Consider the following 8,280-nt stretch of genomic DNA (forward strand, 5'->3'; position numbering starts at 1 on the left):
GGCCAAGCCAAGAGCTGCCAGGGTGCAGCTTTATAGAGCAAACCACGCTCTTTCAGCCCACCGTGGTGCTGGCTGTGAAACTGGGAATTGCCCCGAATAAGACTTGTCTTCTGCCTTACATGGTTTGCCATGAGGCCTGGAGGTCTTGACTTTCAGACTGAACTTTAAAAAAAAAAACCCAAAAAACACATTTGAGTTACCCCAAGTGTCAGGTGAAGGGCTATGTACTTTCTCATATGGGGTCTGTATTTTGTACTCCGAAATGTGGGACTGTATTGATAGTTCCCATTATTAAGTGAAACTACCAAAAAAAAAAAAAAAAAAGGAGGAAAAAAAAAGGTAAGAACATTTATGAGCCTCAATATAAGAAAATATAAGTGTCCTCCCTGCCCAGCTCCCTGCCAATCTGATCACCAGCCTGAGGCATTCATAGGCAAAGAGGAAGACACTGGGCTCAGCGAGAGATGGCCCCAACTCGATCCACACACAGTCTGGGCTCCAAGAAGCTTGGGGGCAGGGGTAGAGGAAGCTCTGTGGGTTTGGGACCTGAGTTGAGAAAGGGTCACAACCTAAATGGCCATTGTAAGGAGCGGGGTTTAGGGGCACACAGAGCAGGCAGAGCTGTCCAGAGCTGTCCAGATCAATCATCTTTAGGGCGAGGAACATTCTAAAATTCCACAATTTCTATTATATCACTGGTCTAAGTTCTAGGACAATTAGGGGGGACAATTGTTTTCTTTCTTTTAAGGTATTGGAAGCACTCTATAATTATTATTTTAAAATTCTAAGTTTTCACATTTCTCTATGAAGGACCTACAGAGTCCCAAACTGGGGTCCCATTTCAATACTGAGGAAGTAACACCTGAATGGGTGTCACCTGCTACAAATTACCTAGAAAGCTAGCACCCACACAGCAATTTCGTGGCTGGCTGTCCGCCCTCCAGAAATTCGTGACCATGTGCTTATGAAAACATGTGTAAAGATGTTTACTGAAGCCACTGTTCACAGTAGCAGAAAATGTGAAAGCCACTCACTTAGTGGTTTTTCAGCAGGAGAATGGTTAAACTGGGATTTCTACAAACAATAGAATTTAGCCATTAACGTAATGAATAATATTTCTAGGCAACAACATGGGTACATCTCAGAAGAAATAATGTGGAGCAGGAAAGGCAATTTGCAAAATGATATGTGCACAGTACTGTTTGTGCATACTTTAAAAACACGGAACAGCCATTTATATTGTTTATGGATGCTACAAATATAGGAAAAAAAATACAGAAATGTGTAAGCTGTTCCCGAGGTGGAAGGAAGGCAGAGGAAAAGATGGGGGCCATCCTTGATGCGATTTATAACATTTTCTTTAAGAAAGAGAGTGTAGCAGCAGGGAGAGGCTCTGAATTAGAAATGTCCAAATACTGGTATCTATTTAATCATCACGGTTGATTAACTACATGTGGGTGTATGGGAGTGTTCGCTCTATTATTTTCAGTATGTTTGAAATAGTTTGTGAATAAATTGCACCCCTCGCAAAAAAAAAAAGCAATAAGTCCCCTCACCCCTATCCCACAGCCCAGAATAAAACAAAATGAAAACCTCTTAGTGCCAAATAGACTTTTCTTAGATCTGCTCTTAACAGAAATTCTCACCTCCCCAAGGCCCAGCGGTGGCCTCCATTACTGGGAGGTGAGAAGCAGGAGTGGGAGGGTCCCCACGGACCTGCGGGGAGGGGCAGTTCTCTTCATAAAAGGCCCTTCTGTCTGCTTGAATGGTGCCAGCTTTCCTCCTGGAGTGGGCGGAAGGGCCAGAGAGCTGGAGCCCGGTAATGGCTGTAGGCAGTGGAGGGGCTTCTCTGACCCCCTATGCAAACAAGGAAACCTCAGATATCCAGAACTTACGGGCGCTCAGTCTGTATAGATGACTATTATGCATTGATTTTTAAAACGTTAACAATTCAGGGGGCTCAGTGGGCTGGGCCTTCATCTCAGGTCGTGATCTCAGGGTCCTGGGATGGAGCCTCTCATCAGGCTTCCTGCTCAGCGGGGAGTCTGCTTCTCCCCCTCCCCCCACCTTGTGCTTTCTACCTCTCAAATAAATAAACTCTTTTTTAAAAAAATTTTTTTAAAAAGAAACTTTAACAATTCAGAATAATTAATTATATCTGGGGAGGGTTTATTACACATCTCTCTTTTTCTTTCCTTCCCTTCCATCTTAAATAGACTATTCTGAACATAATTTGAAAAAATAAATGTGAAGAGTTGGCTCAGAGATAAGGTATCTGTGTGGCTATTTAGTATCTGTTTTCACGGCTAGAATGCAAGTCATGTGAGACTTTCCAGGATGCCTGTCCCTGCCACCGTCTCCAGTGCGGCCAGGGAGCCTGCTAGGGGTTGGGGTCCAGCCCTCAAGGACTGGTGTGTACAGAAAAAGCGAAGTCAGCAGAGAATGCCAGGACAGTAAGGCAGCCCAGTGAACTCTGGTGGGATCCAGGAATCCTCACGGGTGACCTCCTCTCCCGCCCCCTTTGACTGGGCCAGAGACAAACACTTGTCGAAAGCTTGACCCCCTCAGATTAGGTCTTGGATTTGAGGCTGGAGATGCCACTCAGCTACTTGAGGACAAAAGCCCACTTGGAGAGAGAAATTCAGAGACAGAGTGATGGAGAGAGATATTTAGAAAAAGAGATTTGTGGGGTGCCTGGGTGGCACAGCAGTTAAGCCTCTGCCTTCGGCTCAGGGCGTGATCCCGGCGATCTGGGATCGAGCCCCACATCAGGCTCCTCCGCTAGGAGCCTGCTTCTTCCTCTCCCACTCCCCCTGCTTGTGTTCCCTCTCTTGCTGGCTGTCTCTCTCTCTGTCAAATAAATAAATAAAATCTTAAAAAAAAAGAAAAAGAAAAAGAAAAGAAAAAGAGATTTGTGAGCCTGAGAGAGGGGATGGTGGAAAGGAAGGGAGTAGCAGCTTCTTAACGATGTCATTCTGTTCCTGGTTCTACTCTTTCATGAGTCGGTCTGAGATGCAGCTGCCCTTAGAGTCTGGGAGATGTTTTTGGATTCTTCTCATATGCTTCCTTTTCTTGTTGTTGTTGGAGTTAGGTTTAGGGACCTTCTGTTACTGGCTACCGAACTGCCTTAAATGTCTGGAGCGGGGCTGCCTATATCTTAACTAAGCAATCCTTTTCAAGGAAGGTTGGAATTAGAGGAGGTTGACTACCCCTCTCTGAGACCCATGAGTTAGAGACCATGGGCCACCAGGTGCTGCAGGACAGGAAATGTCAGCCAGGGGCATCCTCCCCTTTGCTGGTAGACCCCTGATGTGCAATGCCAACCACAGTTTCATCAAGCCCTCCCAGGTCTTGCCTATAACTTGTGATTGTTCCAGAGGAATTGGTGCCAAGATTTCTCTGAATGGAAACTCCATCTGGTTTTGGAAAGAGTGTTCACGTGGATTCAGGATTTCCATGAGTAACAGCCACTGAATATCCAAAACAAACATGTAACTTGCCAAGTTTCCGTGGGTGGGTGAACCAAAGAGCCCCGGGGGACCGTATCCCTCTCGCCATCACCTGTGGAATGCAGACCAGGAGGATGAGCCCCGAGCCCTGCTGTCTTACTTTGCTATTTACCAGGCGGATTCATGTGCACTGTCTATGCTTACATGTGTGTCTGAAGTGGAGGGGACTAAGGAGCAAGAGAATTTTGGTGGGGCCGGTACCAAAAGAGGAAAAGCAAAGAATTGATGTTTCAAGGCAACTAATGGAGGAAGACTACCTGGAAATGTGATTCTACCCAATTCTCTCCACTGCTTGGGGACAGAATGATGTGTTTATTTCTTCCCTGGGGCAATTTTCAATGCAGGTGACATAACAATGTCCTTGGAAGCTTGCTAAACAATACAGGTGCCTGGATGCACCCTTCAGAGATGCAGATCCAGTAGGTGTGAGACAGGACCTTTCAGGCTACATTCTGGAATGGTCCTCCCTAAGGCTTCTGTTATCATCAGGCCTCACCAAAGTGTTCTCCTCCCACCTGAAGAACAGCATGGCCAGGCCTTGTGGATGTGGTTGGAAGCTGCTGGAATAGTAGAATGAAAGCTAGACTTGGAGCTCGATAGTCCTGGCTTTGGGTTCTGGCTCTGACCCTAACTGCCACCACCTGAGTATCCCAGGATTCTCCAGTTGTAGACGCGTTAATGCCCAACCCTGCCATCACTAAGAAGATAAGCTGGGAAGTCTCCAAGGGGCGTGTTTGCGTACCTGAGATTCCAGTTGCCTTTGGTACCATGACCCCAAGACAGCTGTGCCGTCTTGAGGATAATAAGCAAAGACTTGGTAAGTGGTGTCTCCAGTTGCTGCTATTGGTTTCTGCTGCATTAAGATCCTTGCTGGTCAGCAGTAAAAAAGGAATAAACTGTACATGTGACAACATAGATGCATCTCGAATGCATTATGCTAAGTAAAAGAAGCCAGACTCAAAAGGCTATATACCGATTCCGTTTATATGATGGTCTAGAAAAGGCAAAACTGTAGAGACTGCAGACAGGTCATTGGTTGCCCGAAGGGTGACTACAAAGGGCACAGGGACATTGGGGTACTTTATACCTCGATCGTGGTGATAGGCAGGGAACGTTGATATACATTTGTTAAAACTCATAGTACCGTACACTGAAAAGACTGAATTTAATGTACATAAATTGTACCCAAACTAAAGACAAGAGGAAACAAGACGTAAAGTAGCTTGGCCAAGGTCAGAGCCAGGAGTTGAAGCAGGTCATGCTGAACTCCAGGGTCCAGACTTGGATGTCCCTTGCAATATGGCCACTTGCTGACCTTAGGCAGCTCTTCAGGTGGAAGGGGGGCTTCTCAGGAGAGAGGGCTCTGGCTGTGGTCAAGAATGTCAGACAAAGGAGCCAGTGTAGTGTGGGGGAAAGAACTCTGTTCTAATCATGGTTTTGCTACCTTATAGATTTATCATCTTGGATAAACTAAATTATCTCTCTAAAATCTAATTTCCTCACTTTTAAATAATTTCTCCTTTGTTAAAAGAGAGCAATAAAAACCAACCTTAAGGAACAAGCTCTTGTTGGGAGACACTACAAGGTCAATGCCAAGGGCAACACTGGCCCCCATGTTACTCTCCAGCCAGGTGATGGGACAAGTCTCCCCACTTCTGAGAACCCCGCTTCCCCCATCTATGAAAGGAGGACAGGAACTGCATCTACTTCATGGGGCTGTTGTGGGTCCACACAGCCAAGTGCCTGGCATGTAGTAAGCATCAGTGAGTGTCAGCTATGGTTATATTGTCATCGTCAATGTCATTACCAAGCCCAGCCAGCAAAGCTCTTGCAAGCGAGCGGGGAACAGAGCTCCTTTTGTGTGGGCTCAGCTGGGGCTTCAGGGAAGGCAGGGTGAAGGAAGTGTCCAGAGCAATTTTGCTTAGACCACAAAGGGTTATGGAGGGTCTCAGGGCAGACAGCTCTTTTCTGTTTACACAGGCAAACCTTTTATCTGCCTCAGCGAGCAGTGCCGCCAGGATGGCAGGGTCAGAAGAAGTTCACATAATAAACACGTTCCCATCCTCGTTTGGGTTCTGTTGCTGAGGCTCTCACATTTTAGATGCCTTTTCTTTTCTTGCTCAGGGTCAGCACATGCCTTCCTGCAATATGATTTCCATCCAGTCCTCTGCTGACACGTGAGCAGGATTCAAATGAAGGACTTGGTCAAAGTCCCATGGTTACCAGGGGAAAGACCTCCTGCCATTGGAGCAATGTGGACAGTGACTGCTGAAATCGGGTCTCTCATTTTTATTCCTCTCTCACTGTCTTGCTCTGTCTGTTCCATCTTGATCTGAAGCAGACACTTAGACTGGGTCTATTTGCTTAATATCTCTGCAAGACGACAGTCCCTTGCTAGTGACTCTGCTGCTTGGGAAACTCACACCAGTGGCCCTGCGCTGCCCAGCTCTGCCAGGGAGCACAGCCCAGTGCCCCTCATCTTTTGACCCGGTGGCTCTCAAACATTAGTAAATATCCGAATCGCCTGGGGGCAGGGGGAGTGGTGTTAAGCACAGGTTCCTAGATGGGGCCCTGGACTTCACATCTTCAGCAAATTCCTAGGCAATCCTGATCCTATCGGCCCAGAGACCCAACCTTTAGAACTTCTGTCTTGATTGCTGGGGAGATAGCAAGCATCACCCGTGATCCGAGGATGATGGGCGAGTTGCTGGCTTCTCCTCAGCCCGACTGAAAGAGAGAGTATGCGTGTAGATGAAATCGTTTTCCACGTTTCCCACGTTTCCCATCTGCTTCCTGCCAGCAGCTACCAGCAAACATGCTTAATTGAGTTCAAATCACAGGACCAAGAGAAGAGGAACGGGTAAAAGATCCGCTCAAGAAAATGGACCCTGAATACGGCCCAGAAACTGGGTGGACAAAGAAGGGTATTTACAGGACATAATGGATATTCAAGGGGCGGAGCTGGTAGAACAGTGCTGAGAGCCGTATCCACCATAAGGTGAGGTCAGAAACGGAGACAATAAAAACAAGCAGCTTAGGAACAGGTCTGGATGTGGCAGCTGGCACGGGGTGCGGCAGGCAGTGCAGACCGCTCATCCGGAAAGGGTGAACGGGTGCTGGAGGGCAGCCTGCTTTCCTGACCCGATGGCTACATAAAGCCCAGAAGGGGCAGCTGCTGGTTTCAGGGACCAGACAGGCCCGAACAATTCTCTTAAAGCTTAAGAGTTAGCACCATGTGCTAAGAATGACATTTTATCAAACTACAAGTAGTTTATAAAACTATTTTCACCTATCAAAAGAACAAGGCTGCTCTATCTATTCTCATTCATTCATTCATTCATCCATCATTTGTTCTATGAATACTTATTGGGTGCTAAGGCTCTGTTCCAGGAGCTGGGAATAGAGAGGAACAAAAGAGCAAAGCCTCTGTTTTTACAGACTTTGCATTCCACAGGATAGAGACACTTTCCAGTCTACACCACACACACACACACACACACACACACACGCACATGCACAAAAATTACATTTTATATTTATATTTTAGGTGGCAATCAATGCTGCAGAGAAAATAGAGCAGGAAGAGGACTGAGAAGGATGAGGGAGTTACTTTGGGGAGACTTCTCCAATACCCTGGCATTTGCGCAGACACGAAGAAAGTGAGGAGTGATCTCCAATAAAGGTCTAGTACCCAGAATAGGTGAAGAACTCTCACAATTCAACTACAAAAAGATGAAGGGCCCAATTTTTAAAATGGGCAGAGGACTTGAACATTTTTCTGAAGAAGATATATATACACATGGCTAACCAGCACAGACACACAAAAACGCTCAACAGCTTACGTCTTATTTACCTCCGATCTCATCCGTTAGAGAAACGCACATCAAAACCACTTCATGCCCATTAGGACAACCGTAAAAAATAAAAGGGAAACTAAGTAACGGTGAGGATGTGATGAGACTGGGATCCTTGTGCATTGCCAGTGGGAATGTAAAATGGCTTAGTCAATGTGAAAAACAGTTTGGCAGGAGCGCCTCGGTGGCTCAGTCAGTTAAACATCTGCCTTCGGCTCAGACCACGATCCCAGGGTCCTGGGATCCAGCCCCACATCGGGCTCCCTGCTCAGCAGGTTGTCTGTTTCTCCCTCTGCCTCTGCCACTCCCCCTGCTTGTGCTCTCTCTCTCTCTTGCTCTCTCTCTCAAATAAATAAAATATTTTTTTAAAAAAAGAAATACAGTTTGGCAGTTTCTCAAAAAGTTAAATATAGAACTGCCATATGACTCAGCAATTCCAATCCTAAAATTAAAAACAAGTCCTCAGTACACGTATGTGTGTATTCACAGCAGGACTCTTCACAGCAGCCAGAAGGTGGAAGTAGCCCAATGCGCGTGGACAGGCAACGTGGTACGTCATACAACGGAGTATTATTCAGCCTGAAAAAGGGATAAAGTACCCATAGATGCTACAACATGGATGAACCCTCAAGCCATTATGCCGAGGGGAGGCCGCCGGATCGCGTGAGTCCGTGTATCTGAAGTATCCGGATGGATAAATCCATGGAGGCGGAATGCCGGGGGTGGTGACCGGGGGCTGGAGGCTTTCCTCTGGAGCGATGCCGGTGCTTTGGAACTAGGTAGAGGCTGTGGTGGCACGACGCTGGGAATGTCCTAAGCACCACGGAATTGCTCACTTTCAAATGGTTGGCTCACGCGATGGGAATGCAGCTCAATAAGTGATCAGAAAAAAACTGAAACCAACCCAGAAAGTGAGG

This window comes from Ursus maritimus, unplaced genomic scaffold (assembly GCF_017311325.1).
Source record: "Ursus maritimus isolate PB19 unplaced genomic scaffold, ASM1731132v1 scaffold_23, whole genome shotgun sequence".
Taxonomy (NCBI): Eukaryota; Metazoa; Chordata; class Mammalia; order Carnivora; family Ursidae; genus Ursus; species Ursus maritimus.